We start from the raw sequence: 19,021 nt of genomic DNA on the forward strand, positions 1-19,021 counted from the left end.
AGCATGGTTACAGGAAGAATAGAGTGGAGGAAGGAAGAATATATATAGAATGCTTAAACAAAATTTGCAAGAGTTTATGCCTAATATATCTGGGGTTACTTTTAGATGACTTCCACTTTCTTCTTTATAATTGATTACAATCTGAGATTCTTGTTTAGTAGGGTTTTTTGTTTGTTTGTTTGTTTGTTTTTGTTTTTGTTTTTACAATTTAAAAGGTACTTAAAAAAATACCATCCAACCTTTAACCTTAAATTTGTTTTGACAAATTTCAGGGCATTCTTTTTTTTTAATTTTATTTATTTGTTTGACAGAGAGAGATCACAAGCAGGCAGAGAAAGAGGAGGAAGCAGGCTCCCCGCTGAGCAGAGAGCCTGATGCGGGACTCGATCCCAGGACCCTGAGATCATGACCCGAGCCGAAGGCAGCGGCCCAACCCACTGAGCCACCCAGGGCATTCATTTTTAAATTAGTTGGTATTGGTTTTCCCTGCTAATGTTTCCTTCAAGTCAGTAGCTTCCTAAATATCAGTTATTAAACAGTTTAATGTTGGTTCCCATCTATATTTTAATAAAACTCTATATAACTATCCTGTGAGTTGCAATTAAGGAGGTTGCAGGGATATGAAGATATAATACTGAAATGATTATAATAGACATGGTTACTTAGTTACCCAACTAGTCATTGTTGGGATCTCCATTCTGCAGATTAGGAAAGCTGGATACTCACTTTCACAACCACTGTTGGACCTAGAGTTGGTCATGGGACAGAAGAGACCAAAGGGGCTGGCTGCTGCATGAGCTTCTACAGAATACTTTCTTTTCCTGGTAGAAAGATCAAACCTAAGTTTTACTGCTCTTCTGTCCCTCAAGCTGACAGCCAGTTGTGACAGCATGATTTTTGCAGTTATAGAAGCTATTTTGTGAATTTGAGGTTACAATTGAGGGCAAAATCAAGAGATGTTCTGATCCTAACATATGGTGCTGCTGAACCAAAAACAACTGAAGCTTACCTCCAGACTTCTTATTTTGTGTGGAAAAAGAAAACCTTATTTTTTTAGGCCACTGTGAACTCTTTTATTACTTGCAACCAAAAATATTCCGAATGGACAGAGTACTCAAAATGCTCAGGTATTATTTTTTATTGCACTTAAAAATGTCTTATAACCTACCCTGTGTAGAAATACTGTTTGACTGATTTTTATGGAATTCTAAAGAGCTAAAAGTAAAACTAAAATTGAAACTTAATTAGAAATAGAGTTCTTCTGGTTAAATTATTATTTTATTTTTACTGCAAAAAAATATTTAGGAAGAGTAAATGATTAGCATCAGTTTGTTTGACTAGTAGATTTTTTTTTTATAAACATATTCTGGAACTTTGTATGGTGATATCTTAAGGTGGCTATTTCTGCTTACTGCAAGTCATAAGTCACAAGGTATATGAAGTACAAGATGATAAAGACTATGAACAATCTACAGCATCTCAACAAATAAACTTGCCTGACAAGAAATATGTCTTCTTTCTCCCTGAGCATGGGAACTACTGGCTGATGAATTCACAGAAGATACATGAAAAATGCTCGCCTGAGTGTATTGGTAGCTGTTCTTCATCATAAGCACTTAAAGAGTCATTTTGTTGGATGATTTTGGTCACTGATAGAGGTTGAGATGTGCAAGCCTATGGCAGCCAGCACAGCAATGAACTCATTATTTTTGTCTAAAAGGCTAGCTCAGCCTCCACGAGAACATCTTTTTGGGATTTCTGTATCACTCACAGCTAATGAGTCTGGACTTGCAACTTACATTTCCAAAGTGAATTCCAGTGGTGTAATATCATTTTAGAGTGAAGCTTAAAAAGGAAGAAGGTTGACACTAAGGTTATAATATGCAACCTCATCCACAAGATATTTATTATAATAACTGCTTTGAACCTATACCAATAAGATCTTTTTCTCATGGCCAACCCATAAAATGGCACCCAAATCAGAAAACAGCTATATCCTAACATTTGTGAGTCAGCTCTCAGCTCAAAAGTCACCTCCAATAGAACATTCCCTAATTCTTCAGTCTGAGGCAGTCTTTCAGCCACTCTAAGATATAACTCCACTTTAGTTTTTTCTAGACTTTTATTACCATCTGGCCATTATTTTGTTAGTTTTGCTCCTTGTTCATTGTATCTCTCCCCTCAATAGCATCTCCTATCAGAGGCAGCCAGACCCACTCTATCGTGTTCACTGTGGCATCCCCAGTGAAGATGTCGGGCCCAAGAGTAGGAGTTCAATAAATTATATGTTGAATGAATTGTTGAAAGAGTGACTATGATGCTCTCTCTACTTTGACTATTTAGTCAAATCAATACATTATCTTTTCAGGGGGAGATGGAAGATGAAGTCTCTCTTTTTAGTTTTGGTGGTGGTATCAATTTATGAGTTAGCCGAGTACTTATGTCTTGGCCTGAAGAGTTACAGTACAAATTAGTGGAAATATATTGGAGCAGTTAAAACTAGCACATGCCTTAGTCACAACAAAATTTATATTTGTGTGTGGGTGTATGTGTGTAACACATGTTGGTTGGTCAGGTTTCTATAACTTGCTTTTAACTGGGTGGCCAGTGGCCTAGATAACGGAGGAAAAGATACTGTTTAAAATTATGCCAGAATTATGCAGCTATTTTCACATTTTACTGAATAATATGTTAAACAGATATTTTCACAACCTTCAACTGACCCTGTGCTCTAAGCATACATATACATCGCTTATCCAGTGTAGACCCCAATATTAAAAGCCCTGAAACCACACCAGCATCAGACTCACTTAGAAAACCTGGGGATCTTAAGAGGTTGGTGCTATGCCCAAGGGAGAAAAGCCCATAGTGAACCCTGACACACCCTGCCTACTCTTGGGATGGGAAATCATGTGGGATGTGTATAGCAATAGCATCATTCTGCTCCAAAGAGTAGCTAAAGCTGCCAGGAAACTAAATTTTCAGAGCAAGATAAAACATTAATTATAGATGTCAAGATTAAAGTTTGCTTTTTCTGCAGATTCCATGAGGTCTCTAAGCAACTTGAACTTTGTATTCCCAAGGTACTAAAAGTCTACACAGAAGAGATGGTTGTCTTAATTTTGCAAGAATCCCCACCTTCAACATTGCCAAATAAAAATCTAGCTTAATACACAGACTACAAGGAATATTTTGGGGCTTTTTTTAGAGGACTGACATTTAAAATACAATTTAAGCTGATAATTTAACTATAAGTTCTTCCAAAAAATCTATGAGTATACAAGTGCCTTGCCTGAGCTTAAAGAAACAACTGTGTAATAATCAAAATTGGATTTTGATTTTAAGAAGCCTTCCACACACTACTTTTTAAAAGTCGTGCCACTCTGAAAGTGTTCATCGTTTTAAAAGAAAAGCACTTACCAAAAGAGGAATTTGGCTGCTGAAAGGCAAAGAGCTGAGTTCTCGTATTAAGTCACCTTTTCCTCTCTTCTTGCCTTCGTCCATTAATATTGATCTCAGAATCCTAGGGAACAAAATACAGATTAAATTACCAATGTCTAGGGTTTGGAAAAAGTTACAAATGTACAAGCAATATCTATTAGAAAATGTTTTTGTTCTGGATATACACTCTTAGACCACAGAAAGATAAGTATACAAGAAATGGAATATGCTTTTCTCTCTCTCTCTCTCTTTTCTTCTCCTTTTTTTCTGACCTATATCTTAATATCAAGCCCCCATTCTGTTGAATGGCATAAAACATAAAGTTAGTTGTGGGTAAACTCCGTCCTTCCAAGTTTAAGCTTCATAAGTTGAGAGTTTCTTTCTCTGGCCTTCTTCCTGGAATAGCATTAGCATCGTGGCAATTTACAGATCTCTCTGAAGCACAGGGAATGATGCAAAGCTTAGCTACTCTGGTCTTTCTTTAGTAATGTGGTTGGCCATCTTCCGCTCACTAGGCCTTCAACAGTGCATGCAGCCTTCTTTACCTTTTTCCTCCAGGCAAGGCCACTGTCTCCAAAAATCCAGGTGGGAAGTATAATACAAGTCTTCTCTGTTATCATATCTGAGCATTATATCTCTTCCCCTTCTGCAGCAAACACTAGCCACTTTGATGAGAGCCCCCCATTAACATCTCACTATTATGCTCTCTTTTCTGATTCTTTTTTCTCCATTGCAAAAAGTTTGTTAATTTTGAAAAACTCAACCTTCAGAAATGTTGTAAGACTAATATAATGAACATCTGTATGCCTTTTACCTAAATATGCCCATGGTTAATTTTTATATCATTTGATTTTTCTCCTTATGTCTACACACAGAGATACACTGATACAAACACACAGACACACAGTTTTCCTTCCCCTGAATCAATAGAGTTGCCTACAACATATCATTTCATCCTGAAATACTTTATCATGTGTCTCCCAAGAATGAGGCATTCCTCTACCTTATTGCATTTGGGAATTTAACATTGACACAATGCTTTTACTAGTATTACTAATATAGATCCATATCTAAAAATTTCTAGTCCTCTTGGCAATGTCCTTTATACATTTTTTTCTTTTATAATAATCTTTATATAATAGTCTGGGATCCAATTTGGGACTACTAACTGCCTTTAGGTATTATGGATCTGACTCACCTTTAAATGAGATTATCAGCTCAGAGAATTATCTTGTTAGAGTGCATGGAGGGAAAGAAGGAGAGAGTAGAGAGGGAAAACCTCACTTTGTTCTTTAGGCCAAGCCCTTGGTTTTTAAGGCTCAGAAGCCAAGAGATCTATTATTGTACCGCTATCTGCCTCATTGCTCAGCTGCCTATCTTATAGGCAATATGAGTGCTAGCAAAGGAAAACTGGAAGGAGAAAAATCATGCCAGTTAATATTACACTTCAAATTGTTACCCCGCCCCAGTGTTATTACAGAAAAATGGATTTGTATCTCCCATTAAAGTAGATTCTTCTCCTTGGGGATTTCTTGAGAGTGTCCCAGAGTCATCTTGTTCTGCCTTATAGAACTCAATCTCTGGAGGATGGTGTTCTTCCTTCTCACCTTGCTCTCTATTCTGATACCCTTCTTAGTGTCATATTATTGCAACTGATGCTAGAGAACAAATACTTTTAGTTGGATTTTTGGAGGGATGTTTTGGACGCTGACTAAATTTAGAAAGACAGTCCTGTGGATCGGTATGAAATCAGTACTCTTTTTTTTTTTTTAATTTATTTTGACAGAGAGAGATCACAAGTGGGCAGAGAGGCAGGTAGAGAAAGAAGGGGAAGCACGCTCCCCGCTAAGCAGAGAGTCTGATGTGGGGCCCAATCCCAGGACCTTGAGACCATGACCTGACCTGAAGGCAGAGGCTTTAACCCACTGAGCCACCCAGGCACCCCGAAATCAGTACTGTTAAAGATGAAAATTTGCAGGACACTGGCAATGAAGTGAATTGCTTTTGCACAGGCCTCCTGTAGCTAAAAGCATCAGTAGCAGCATCAAGTTAAGTGTAGCAAGTTAAGAGTGTCTTTGCTTTCTGATTGTCTCTGAAACTGTCTCTGGGCAGATAAGCTCAGTTTATTAATTAGAGCTGATAACTTGTGAAGTCTAAATCATTTGCAGTTTTTCAGCATGATAACCTCACTGCTTTTGAGAGGCTTATATTACAAAGACAACAACTTTATGACAATGAACTAACAGCCTTTTGTACTGTTCTAGGCAGTATTTTACTTGATGTAGGGAGATGTTGTATAAATACTTACCAATTGCAACACAAAAGAGTAATTATTCTTATTCAATGATAACATAAACAATTGAGCTTAGATTCTGGGATTTACTCAGTTATCCCTCAGAACATGCTTTGCTACTACAGAGATGTGCAGGGGATAAAAGAGAAAACAAACAAACAAAAGAACTCCACTTTTCTTTGAAAGACTAGTCATAGACTGGGAAAAATATATATTATTTGCTAATAGTATATTTACTATTTACTAATAGTATATTTTCTATTCACCTATATGATAAAGGAATTTTATCAGAATATACAAAAAGTTCTCACAGTTCAATAATAAGAAGGCAGATAATCCAATTAAAAATGGGCAAAAGACACAAACAGACACTTTGGCTGATAAGCAGATCAAAAGACACTCAATAGCATTAGTCATCAGGGGAATATAAACTATAATGAGATACCATCTCACACCAACTAGAATGGATAATGTTAAAAAGACTGCTAATACCAGGTATTAGTAACCCAAATGTCTGTCAAGATGTGAATATGTTAGTATGTCCACACAATGAGATACTACTCAGAGAAACAATAGAAAGGCATGAAGCAACAGCCTGGATAAATCTCAAAATAATTATGCTTAGTAAAAAAATCCAGGCAAAAGAAGAATACATATGATATGATTCCTTTCATATGAAACTTTAGAAAATGTGAAGTAATCTGTAGATACAGAAAGCATACCAGTGGGTGCCTGAAGATAGAATGGGGAGAGGGTGTCTCAGGGGAATGGACTACACAGGGGCATGAAGGAACTTTGGGAGATGATGCATGTGTTTAATTTCTTGACTCTAGTGATGGTTTCATAGGTGTATGGATAGGTTAAGACTCATCATATTTTATACCTTAAATACCTACAATTTATTGTATATCAATTATACCTCCATAAAGCTGTTTTTAAAAAAAGAAAGCATAGATTGGGAGAAAATGTTTATGATATATAAAATTTAAAAAGGACTAATTTCCAGAATGTAATAAATCAAATTTACACAGCTCAGTAAGGAAAAAAGACAAACCAATAGGAAAATGAGCCAATATCTCTTATGGAATATATTATCTTACCATGGTAGCTCAGAAGTAAGATGGCAGGAGGGTGGTAAATGGAGTTAAAGTGTTCTACCATCCTTGAATTTCTTGGGAATTGGCAAAAGTACTTATTTATATTAAATTTAAATATGTTAAAGGTGAATATTCTAATTTCTAGGAAAACCACTCTAAGAGTATATAAAAATACATGACTAACAAGGTAATAGGGAAGGAAAATACAATAATAAAAACCTTTATTTTTAATGCTCCCTATCCTAAGAGCTCTGAGTTTAAGTTTTCCATATCCCTCTCTAACCCTGGTTCAGTGTTCAAAACAGGACAAATTTGGAAATTGTTCAGGTTTCTTTTGTTTTTTCTTTTTTCCTGGTTTGGGGTAAGAGTTATGTGTATATGTCACTTATTTTATTTTTTGCTTCTCCTGCTTATTCTTTTCTTCTTATTATTATTACTATGACTAATTATGTGCTGTATGTGAGAGCAAAAATAATGAAAGAAAATTTAATCTGTTACTTACCTAAAACCTGGGTAAAATACTTAACTGAGGAGGAGTCTGAAACTCCTAGTTTACATGCATGATTTATGTCTCCGGTAGTTTTATCTGCACTATCACAGTGTACTCTGAAAACAGATATTTGAGAAGTATGATATTTTGCTTTCAAATTTGTCTCAGGGACAGCAATAGAGTCCCATCACATTTACATATGTAGGCATCTGAACTTTAGCCCCTACACTCAGTAGTTTTCTTAGTCCTTTTTCCAATGAGTCATACTAGGGAATTGCCAGAGAGTTGGGTGAAAGATTTTAAGTTTGTAGACTTGAATCTATAATAGCTCTATAATAAATTACTACTGAAGTTAGTATTTATAATCACATATTTACTGTTGCTCTTTATTACTTCTTGGATCTCTGTGCTTCAGCCTAGGATCAATTCCCTTCCACTTCCCTTCACTATTTGTTTATATGAAAATGACTATTTTGTTTTCATGTTTAAAGAATTTTTTTATTGGACATTGAATTATAAATTTACAGGTTTTTCCCAGTGTTTTTCTTATATGCTTCCATTGTCTTCTGACTTCCATTGTTTATGTTGAGAAGTCAGTGTCAATTTTTTGTCTTCTTTGTCAATAATGCATCATTTTCCTTTGTCTACTTTTGAAAAAATTAAAACTAGAAAATTTGAAATAATGGTACAGTGAAAACCTATGTATACTTTACCAATATACACCAATTTTTTAACATTTTTCCAAGTTTGTCTTCTCTCTCACTCTCTCTGTTACCCATATACATGCATACATATATACATGCACATATGTATGTTTTTATGTATACATTTACATATATACATGCATACACACACGTCCTCACTGTCTTCACTCAGAATATCTTACAATCTGTCCTCACTCAGAAATGTACTGCTCTTAACAATAGAATCTGATTGTCCTAATCCATCTCACCAACAACTCTGTTCACTGTTTTCTTTTTTCTTTGTTAAATGCAAATTCTTTTTTTTGTTAATTATTTTTATTAATATATAATGTATTATCTGCCCCAGGGATACAGGTCTGTGAAGGCTTACACACTTCACAGTACTCACCATTTCACATCCCCCTCCCCAATGTCCATAACCCAAACACCCTCTCAATAACCCCCCTACCCCCAGAAACCCTCAGTTTGTATTGTGAGATTAAGAGTCTCTTATGATTTGTCTCCCTCCCAATCCCATCTTGTTTCATTTTTCCCTTCCCAACCCCAAACCCCCCACTTTGCCTCTCAATTCCTCATATCAGGGAGATCATATGATAATTGTCTTTCTCTAATTGACTTATTTCACTCAGCATAATACCCTCTAGTTCCTTCCATGTCATTGCAAATGGGAAGATTTCATTTCTTTTGATGGCTGCATAGTATTCCATAGTATATGTATACACCACATCTTCTTTATCCATTCATCTGTTGATGGACACCTAGGTTATTTCCATACTTTGGCTATTGTGGACATTGCTGCTATAAATATTCGGGTGCATGTGCCCCTTCAGATTACTACATTTGTATCTTTAGGTTAAATACCCAGTAGTGGGATGCCTGGGTGGCTCAGTTGGTTGAGCAGCGGCCTTCGGCTCCGGTCGTGATCCTGGGGTCCTGGGATTGAGTCCCACATTGGGCTCCTTGCTCAGTGGGGAGCCTGCTTCTCCCTCTGCCTCTGCCTGCCTCTTTGTCTGCCTGTGCTCACTCGCTCTCTCTCTCTCTGTCTCTGAAAAATAAATAAATAAAATCTTTAAATACCCAGTAGTGCGATTGCTGGGTCATACGGTAGCTCTATTTTCAACTTTTTGAGGAACCTCCATGCTGTTTTCCAGAGTGGTTGCACCAGCTTGCATTTCCAGCAACAGTGTGGGAGGGTTCCCTTTTCTCCACAACCTTGCCAGCATCTGTTGTTTCCTGATTTGTTAATTTTAGCCATTCTGACTGGTGTGAGGTAGTATCTCATTGTGTTTTTTATTTGTATTTCCCTGATGCCGAGTGATTGTTGAGCACTTTTTCATGTGTCTGTTGGCCATCTGGATGTCTTCTTTGTAGAAATGTCTGTTCATGTCCTCTTCCCATTTCTTAATTGGATTATTTGTTCTTTGGGTGTTGAGTTTGCTAAGCTCTTTATAGATTTTGGATACTAGCCCTTTATCTGATATGTTATTCACAAATATCTTCTCCCATTCTGTCAGTTGTATTTTGGTTTTGTTGACTGTTTCCTTTGCTATGCAAAAGCTTTTGATCTTGATGAAGTCCCAATAATTCATTTTTGCTCTTGCTTCCCTTGCCTTTGTTGATGTTTTTAGGAAGAAGTTGCTGCGGCTGAGGTCGAAGAGGTTGCTTGCCTGTGTTCTCCTCAAGGATTTTGATGGTTTTCTGTCTCACATTGAGGTCTTTCATCCATTTGGAGTCTATTTTTGTGTGTGGTGTAAGGAAATGCTCCGGTGTCATTTTTTTCTGCATGGGGATGTCCAATTTTCCCAACTCCATTTGTTGAAGAAACTGTCTTTTTTCCATTGGACAATCTTTCCTACTTTGTTGAAGATTAATTGACCATAGAGTTGAGGGTCTATTTCTGGGCTTTCTATTCTGTTCCACTGATCCATGTGTCTACTTTTGTGCCAGTACCATACAGTCTTGATGATGACGGCTTTGTAATAGAGCTTGAAGTTTGGAATTGTGATGCCACCAACTTTGGCTTTCTTTTCAACATTCTCTTAGCTATTCGAGATCTTTTCTGGTTCCATATAAATTTGAGGATTATTTGTTCCATTTCTTTGAAAAAAAAGATGGTATTATGATAGGGATTGCATTAAATGTGTAGATTGCTTTAGGTAGCAAAGACATTTTCACAATATTTGTTCTTCCAATCCATAAGCATGGAACATTTTTCCATTTCGTTGTGTCTTCCTCAATTTCTTTCATGAGTACTTTATAGTTTTCTGAGTAAAGTTTCTTTGCATCTTCGGTTAGGTTTATTCCTAGGTATCTTATGGTATTGGGTGCCATTGTAAATGAGATCAACTCCTAATTTCTCTTTCTTCTGTTTTGTTGTTGGTATATAGAAATGCAACTGATTTTTGTGCATTGATTTTATAACCTGACACTTCACTGAATTCCTGTACAAGTTCTAGAAGTTTTGGATAGGAATCTTTTGGGTTTTCCACATAAAGTATCCTATCATCTGCAAAGAGTGAGAGTTTGACTTCTTCTTTGCCCATTTGGAAGCCTTTTATTTCTTTTTTTGTTGTCTGATTGCTGAGACTAAGAATTCTAGTACTTTATAGTATAGCTATGGTGATAGTGGACGTCCTTGCCTTGTTCCTGACCTTAGTGAAAAGCTCTCAGTATTTCCCCATTGAGAATGATATTTGCTGTGGGATTTTCATAGATGGCTTTGATGATATTGAGGAATGTACTCTCTATTCTTACACTTTGAAGAGTTTTGATCAAGAAAGGATGCTGTACTTTGTCAGATGCTTTTCAGCATCTATTGAGAGTATCATATGGTTCTTGCTCTTTCTTTTATTAATGTATTAGATGTTAATTAATTAACATTAATGTATTAATGTTAGTGTATTAGTTTTCTGTTGCTTCATAAGAAGTAAGAACTGTTCTTTACTTAATTAGTTGTCTTCCTACTTTATTTTCAGAAGTATATTCAGTTGACCCTTAAGCAATGGAGGGGTTTGGAGTGCTAATCACCTGCACAGTTGAAAATCCACATAAAACCTTGATGCCCTCAAACTTAACTGCCAATAGCCTACTGTTGACTAGATGTCTTACCAGTAACATAAATAGTGATTAGCACATATATGGTATTTTATATTTATTACATATGGTATTATTACAATAAAGTAAGCTAGAGAAAAGAAAATATTATTAAGAAAATCATAAGGGGGAGAAAATACATTTATTTTACTGTTCTGCATTTGATACTATAATCAAAATACATTTGATATGTAAATTTACATCATCTGCTTGCAAGATGGATTGTCTCAGTACCTATGTCTACTGTCTTATATAATACAAAATAGTGTAGTGTTATTATTATTATATAGTATTATAATACTGACTACAGTTAGTATTACTAACATGACATCAAAAATGAAAAGAATGTGAAAAGTATTTATTTACAGGTATAACAGTTCATTCATCTATAATAAAGAAGCAGCACTATGATTGCTTTTGGTGGCCCAGTGTAATCAATATGATTGCTTCTTGGTAGCCTAGCCTATACACTAATGAATGAATAGTTATAGAAATTCTATGACATAGAGTATTTCAGTCATATTCATAATACAGTGTGGATACATTGCTAATATGTTTTAAAAAAGCATCTGTGATTGTAGGCTGTTACAAAGTTTCTCTAATTAGAGAGAGAGGCAGGCATACTGTTATAGTAATATAATATTTTGAGAACAAATTTATAAATCAGTACTAAAAAAACCACATCATTAATTTTATACTAAATATCATTCACCTTGTGGCTGTCCCATTTCTTTACAAGTCTTGCACAGTGTTCTACATGATCAATAATACTTAGGTGATGATGACAACACAAAAAATTTCTCTTACAGTTCTTGCTATACAGTTGTTAGTTTTTTCACATGAAGACACATACATGCATACACAAACAGGCAAGTTTATTTATTATATGGCATAATAATTATTTATTGTTAATTAAATGAAAGTGGATTATCATCAAGGTCTTCATCCTTGTCAGTTTCAATGTTGCACAGGCTGAGGAGTAGAAGAGGAGGGGTTGGTCTTGCTGTGTCTGTGGTAGCAGAGGTAGAAAAAGTAAAGGAGGTAGAAGGGGAGACAGGAGCAGTAGGCACACTAGTATAACTTTATAGAAATACATGACAATTCCTGAGTTTTTGTTTTTCATTTCTCTAAAACTGTTTCTTTATAGTACCAATTCTTCCACCATTTGCTTTAATTTCAGCACCTGTTTCATAGAAGCCTCTATGTTGTAAAAAAGTCAAAAGCAGTCTTGAATAATCAGAACCTTTCTGCCAGATTGTCTACTGTCAGTTTGTTTTCTGGCACTGCTTCTACATTCTCTTCAACGTCTGGCACTGGTTTAGAAGTACTCATCTCTATCAAATTCCCTTCTGTTCATTCCTCTGGTGTGGTGTCTATTAGCTCTTGAATTTCTCCAAGATCTGTATCTTGAAACCCTTCGCCTCTCACCTTTTTTGCCATATCCACAATCTCTTTCATGATTTCTTTGATTGACTGTGTTGTAAATCCTGTGAAGTCGTGAACAACATCTGGACACAGTTTTCTCTAGCAGCATTTTATTGTTTTGAGCTTTGATGGCTTTCACAGGTTTTTATATAACTGGGATGGCATCTCTAATGGTGCAATCCTTCCAGACTTTCATGCTGTTCTCCCTATCGGGATTCTCATCCATAGCATTGACAGTTCTTTCCATGGAGTACCATGTATAATGAACTTTAAAGGTCCTTTTGGCACCCTGATCTGGAGGTTTAAATAGAGAATTTGTGTTTTGGGGCAATTAGAACACTTAATTGCTTTCATTGTTGAGCTCATGGAGTTCTGGGTGGCCAGGGGCACTACCCAATATCAAAAGAACTTAAAAGTCCATCCCTTACTAGGAAGGTATTTCCTGACTTCAGGGACAAAACATGGATAGAACTAGTGCAGGAAAAGCATTCTCATTGTCCAGTCCTTCTTGTAATCGAAAACTGGCAACAGGTGTTTATATTTTCCCTTTATGCCTTGGGGGTTAACCACTTTATAGATAAGGATAGATAAAAGTAGTCTTGATTATAAGCCTAACTGCATTTGCATACAACAGTATGCAAAATACTTTAAATATGCTTTAAATACTGTATTCACTGCTCTTCCTCAGTAATAAATGTCCTTTGTGGCATTTTTCCCCCCAGAATAGGATACTTTTGTCTGTATTAAAAACGTGTTGATAGCAGACATCCTGTCTCCTCAGTGATTTCTTCTGGCCTTTGGAACTCATCTGCTGCCTCTCGATCAGCAGAAGGTGATTTGTTATCTCAACATAGCATTCAGTTTTAAGCCAAACCTCTTTCTAAAATTATCAAACCATCCTTTGCTGGCATCACATTCTCCAGCTTTAGACCCTTTACATTCTTTTTGCTTAAAGTTGTCACATAATGACTTTGCTTTTTCTCAAGCTGTGTTAGATTCTATAGACATGACTTTCTTATAGCAATCTTGCACTCATATATAAGCTACATTTTCAATACAAGATAAAAAGATAGTTCACAAAAAGTGCAAGGTTTTTGTATCTGCTAGGATAGCTACAGTAACAGTTTTACACATTTCCTTTTCTATTTTTACCACTTCCTTACACTGGATTAATTTATCTTGAAATAGTGGGCAACCACAGCTACAAACCTCAGTCCATGATACAGACCAAGCAATTCATCTTTTTCTTATAATGTCATGACTTTTCTCTGCTTCTTGAGAGCACCTCCAGCATCACTAATGGCACTTTATGTGGGTTGCATGGTGTTACTCAAGGCTTACGGTATTACACTGAACACAATGAAAAATATGCAAGAACCATGAGAAATCACTTTTCACAGCAATACTCAATTTACCAGAGAATGAACTGCTCGCAGAGATGATTAGTGTCATATAGCATTTTAAGTGGATGCTCACAGCACTTGAACTCACCACTATGAAATTCTTACAGTATTACAGCATGTGCTACAATTTACTTCATGTAGTTAGGATTAGTATTGCATCCTGATGTTTTGTTTACATTTCTCTTGACTGCAAATGATCCCATGTACAGTCTGTAAGTGTGTGTGTAAGTTTTGATAAAGTTTAACTTTTAATAATATATTTATGTATATTTTATGGTAGTAAGTGATAAAAGAGTATGTCCATATAACATGTATTCTTGACATATCTTTGTCTTAATTTTTCAGTATTTCTGGGGCACAGGGTTCATCTGTAAGTTGTTTCAAATTGTCACAAATCTCAAAAAAAAAGTCCAATATATTTATTGAAAAAGTCCATGTGTAAGTGGACCAATAACTTAAAACCTGTGTTGTTCAGGATCAACTGTATTTTTAAATGCATATAAGTAAAATAAAAGTCTATGTTTGTAAAAAAGCTTCTCAGATGCAGCAATGTAGAGAGGAAGAAAGTGATCTCCTTTCAGTTCCTCTTTCCATTCAATCCAGTTCATTCTCTAGAGATAATTGTTGCTATTGACTCATCCTTTCACACTTTCTTCTATGCTTTTATGTACTTATACATGCATGTTTGCCTCATTATACTTAAATAATTAATAGAATCATCCTTCACTTATTGATCTGCCATCTTTTTTCACCTCACAGTGTATTTTGCAGAGTTTTTAATGGCAGAAGCTACCGCTGGATTCTATTTTTAAGTACTGCATAATTCTGTATTTAAAAGAATCGTGCTAACATGTACTAAATACCTGTTATGTGCCAGATAATGTTCTGGCTCTTTAAAGAGGTATCTCATTTAATTCTCACAATAGCCCTACAAACAAGGAAGTTTTGTTTTCTTTTTATCATTGGGGAAGACTGAGTCACTGGAAAGCTAAGCAATTTGCCAAGGTCACATAGTTGATAAGCAGTGGAGCTGAAACGTAAGCCCAAGCAATTTGGTTCTGAAGATTTTGTTCCAACTACTATACTCTGCTCCTAATAGGAGATATATATATGAAATATATTTTTTAGTACTCACCTATTCCTGGACATTTACGTTATTCCAATTTTAGACTATTATAAGTAATACTACATTGAAAAATCCCTGTTTATATGTCTTTGTGTTTCGTGTACAGATATTTCTATGGGATAGAGACTTAAAAATGTACTGCCTAGGTCAAAAGGCATGCACACTATAAAGTGTGATAGTTCAGATAAATGAAGGCCCATTGTATTTGGCTTATTATTGACCATAATCAAAATCAAACTCAGGGGCACCTGGGTGGCTCAGTGGGTTAAGCCGCTGCCTTTGGCTCAGGTTGTGATCTCAGGGTCCTGGGATCGAGCCCACATCTGGCTCTCTGCTCAGCAGGGAGCCTGCTTCCCCCTCTCTCTCTGCCTGCCTCTCTGCCTACTTGTGATCTCTGTCTGTCAAATAAATAAATAAAATCTTTAAAAAAATAAAAACAAACTCAGAGCAAGTTATCACAGGTCCATCTATAGTATTTGTGAAATGTCTGAGCACTCAAGCCCAGTTTATTCTTTTATACTGTGTTCTCACCCTTTGCTTCATGGACCTTGCAAAACTCCTTTCACAATCTTTCTCTAAGGAGAAATTGCCTAGTCCACATGTTGTTCTGCCCCAAATTATTGTTTATTTCATTTGCATTTGGCTTGTTTTGTAATGATGCAATTAGCAGAGGAGTACCAGTTGCCCAGGGGGTTGTGAATGGAGACCAGAGTTCCATCTCATTGGGACCTTCTCAGGTCTTTTTGGTTGGTTGGACTCTTTTTTTTTTTTAATTTTTATTTTTTATAAACATATATTTTTTATCCCCAGGGGTACAGGTCTGTGAATCGCCAGGTTTACACACTTCACAGCACTCACCAAAGCACATACCCTCCCCAATGTCCATAATCCCACCCCCTTCTCCCAAACTCCCTCCCCCAGCAACCCTCAGTTTGTTTTATGAGATTAAGAGTCACTTGTGATTTGTCTCCCAACCAATCCCATCTTGTTTCATTTATTCTTGTCCTACCCACTTAAGCCCCCATGTTGCATCACCACTTCCTCATATCAGGGAGATCATATGATAGTTGTCTTTCTCCACTTGACTTATTTCTCTAAGCATGATACACTCTACTTCCATCCATGTTGTCACAAATGGCAAGATTTCATTTCTTTTGATGGCTGCATAGTATTCCATTGTGTATATATACCACGTCTTCTTGACCCATTCATCTGTTGATGGACATCTAGGTTCTTTCCATAGTTTGGCTGTTGTGGACATTGCTGCTATAAACATTCGGGTGCACGTGCCCCTTTGGATCACCACGTTTGTATCTTTAGGGTAAATACCCAATACTGCAATTGCTGGTCATAGGGAAGTTCTATTTTCAACATTTTGAGGAACCTCCATGCTGTTTTCCAGAGTGGTTGCACCAGCTTGCATTCCCACCAACAGTGTAGGAGGGTTCCCCTTTCTCTGCATCCTCGCCAACATCTGTCATTTCCTGACTTGTTGATTTTAGTGATTCTGACTGGTGTGAGGTGATATCGCATTGTGGTTTTGATTTGTATTTCCCTGATGCTGAGTGATATGGAGTGAATAGCAGTGGTGATAATGGACATCCCTGCCCTGTTCCTGACCTTAGCGGAAAAGCTTTCAGTTTCTCTCCATTGAGAATGATATTTGCGGTGGGTTTTTCATAGATGGCTTTGATGATATTGAGGTATGTGCCCTCTATCCCTACACTTTGAAGAGTTTTGGTCAGGAAGGGATGCTGTACTTTCTCAAATGCTTTTTCAGTATCTATTAAGAGTATCATATGGTTCTTGTTCTTTCTTTATTGATGTGTTGTATCACACTGATTGATTTGCAGATGTTGAACCAATCTTGCAGCCCAGGAATAAATCCCACTTGGCCTTGGTGAATAATCCTTTTAATGTACTGTTGGTTCCTATTGGCTAGTATTTTGGTGAGAATTTTTGCATCTGTGTTCATCAAGGATATTGGTCTATAGCTCTCTTTTTTGATGGGTCGTTTTCAGGCTTTGGGATCAAAGTAATGCTGGCTTCATAAAATGAGTTTGGAATTTTCCTTCCATTTCTATTTTTTGGAACAGTTTCAGGAGAATAGAAATTAGTTCTTCTTTAAATGTTTGGTAGAATTCCCCCAGGAAGCCATCTGGCCCTGGGCTTTTGTTTGTTTGGAGATTTTTAATGACTGTTTCAATCTCCTTACTGGTTATGGGTCTGTTCAGGCTTTCCATTTCTTCCTGGTTCAGTTGTGGTAGTTTATATGTTTCTAGGAATGCATCCATTTCTTCCAGATTGTCAAATTTGTTGGCGTAGAGTTGCTCATAGTATGTTCTTATAATAGTTTGTATTTCGTTGGTGTTAGTTGTGATCTCTCCTCTTTCATTCATGATTTTATTTATTTGGGTCCTTTCTCTTTTCTTTTTGATAAGTCTGGCCAGGGGTTTATCAATTTTATTAATTCTTTCAAAGAACCAGCTCCTAGTATCGTTGATTTGTTCTATTGTTTTTTTGGTTTCTATTTCATTGATTTCTGCTCTGATCTTTATGATTTCTCTTCTCCTGCTGGGCTTAGGGTTTCTTTCTTGTTCTTTCTCCAGCTCCTTTAGGTGTAGGGTTAGGTTGTGTACCTGAGACCTTTCTTGTTTCTTGAGAAAGGCTTGTACCACTATATATTTTCCTCTCAGGACTGCCTTTGTTGTGTCCTACAGATTTTGAACCACTGTATCTTCATTATCATTTGTTTCCATGATATTTTTCAATTCTTCTTTAATTTTCTGGTTGACCCATTCATTCTTTAGAAGGATGCTGTTTAGTCTCCATGTATTTGGGTTCTTTCCAAACTTCCTCTTGTGGTTGAGTTCTAGCTTCAGAGCATTGTGGTCTGAAAATATGCAGGGAATGATCCCAATCTTTTGATACCAGTTGAGTCCTGATTTAGGACCCAGGATGTGATCTATTCTGGAGAATGTTCCATGTGCACTAGAGAAGAATGTGTATTCTGTTGCTTTGGGATGAAATGTTCTGAATATAACTGTGATGTCCATTTGGTCCAATGTGTCATTTAAGGCCTTTATTTCCTTGTTGATCTTTTGCTTGGATGATCTGTCCATTTCAGTGAGGGGAGTGTTAAAGTCCCCTACTATTATTGTATTATTGTTGATGTGTTTCTTTGATTTTGTTATTAATTGGTTTATATAGTTGGCTGCTCCCATGTTGGGGGCATAGATATTTAAAATTGTTAGATCTTCTTGTTGGACAGACCCTTTGAGTACGATATAGTGTCCTTCCTCATCTCTCATTATAGTCTTTGGCTTAAAATCTAATTGATCTAATATAAGGATTGCCACTCCTGCTTTCTTCTGATGTCCATTAGCATGGTAAATTCTTTTCCACCCCCTCACTTTAAATCTGGAGGTGTCTTCAGGCTTAAAATGAGTTTTTTGTAGGCAACATATAGATGGGTTTTGTTTTTTTATCCATTCTGATACCCTGTGTCTTTTGATTGGGGCATTTAGCCCATTAACATTCAGGGTAACTATTGAGAGATATGAATTTAGTGCCATTGTATTGCCTGTAAGGTGACTGTTACTGTATATTGTCTCTATTCCTTTCTGATCTACCATTTGTAGGCTCTCTCTTTGGTTAGAGGACCCCTTTCAATGTTTCCTGTAGAGCTGGTTTGGTGTTTGCAAATATTCTCAATTTTTGTTTGTCCTGGAAGCTTTTAATCTCTCCTTCTATTTTCAATGATAGCCTAGCTGGATATAGTATTCTTGGCTGCATGTTTTTCTCATTTAGTGCTCTGAAAATATCATGCCAGTTCTTTCTGGCCTGCCAGTCTCTGTGGATAAGTCAGCTGCCAATCTAATATTTTTACCATTGTATGTTACAGACTTCTTTTCCCGGGCTGCTTTCAGGATTTTCTCTTTGTCACTAA

This window comes from Mustela putorius, unplaced genomic scaffold (genome assembly GCF_011764305.1).
Source record: "Mustela putorius furo isolate JIRA1106 unplaced genomic scaffold, ASM1176430v1.1 tig00000145_pilon_pilon_pilon, whole genome shotgun sequence".
Lineage (NCBI taxonomy): Eukaryota > Metazoa > Chordata > Mammalia > Carnivora > Mustelidae > Mustela > Mustela putorius.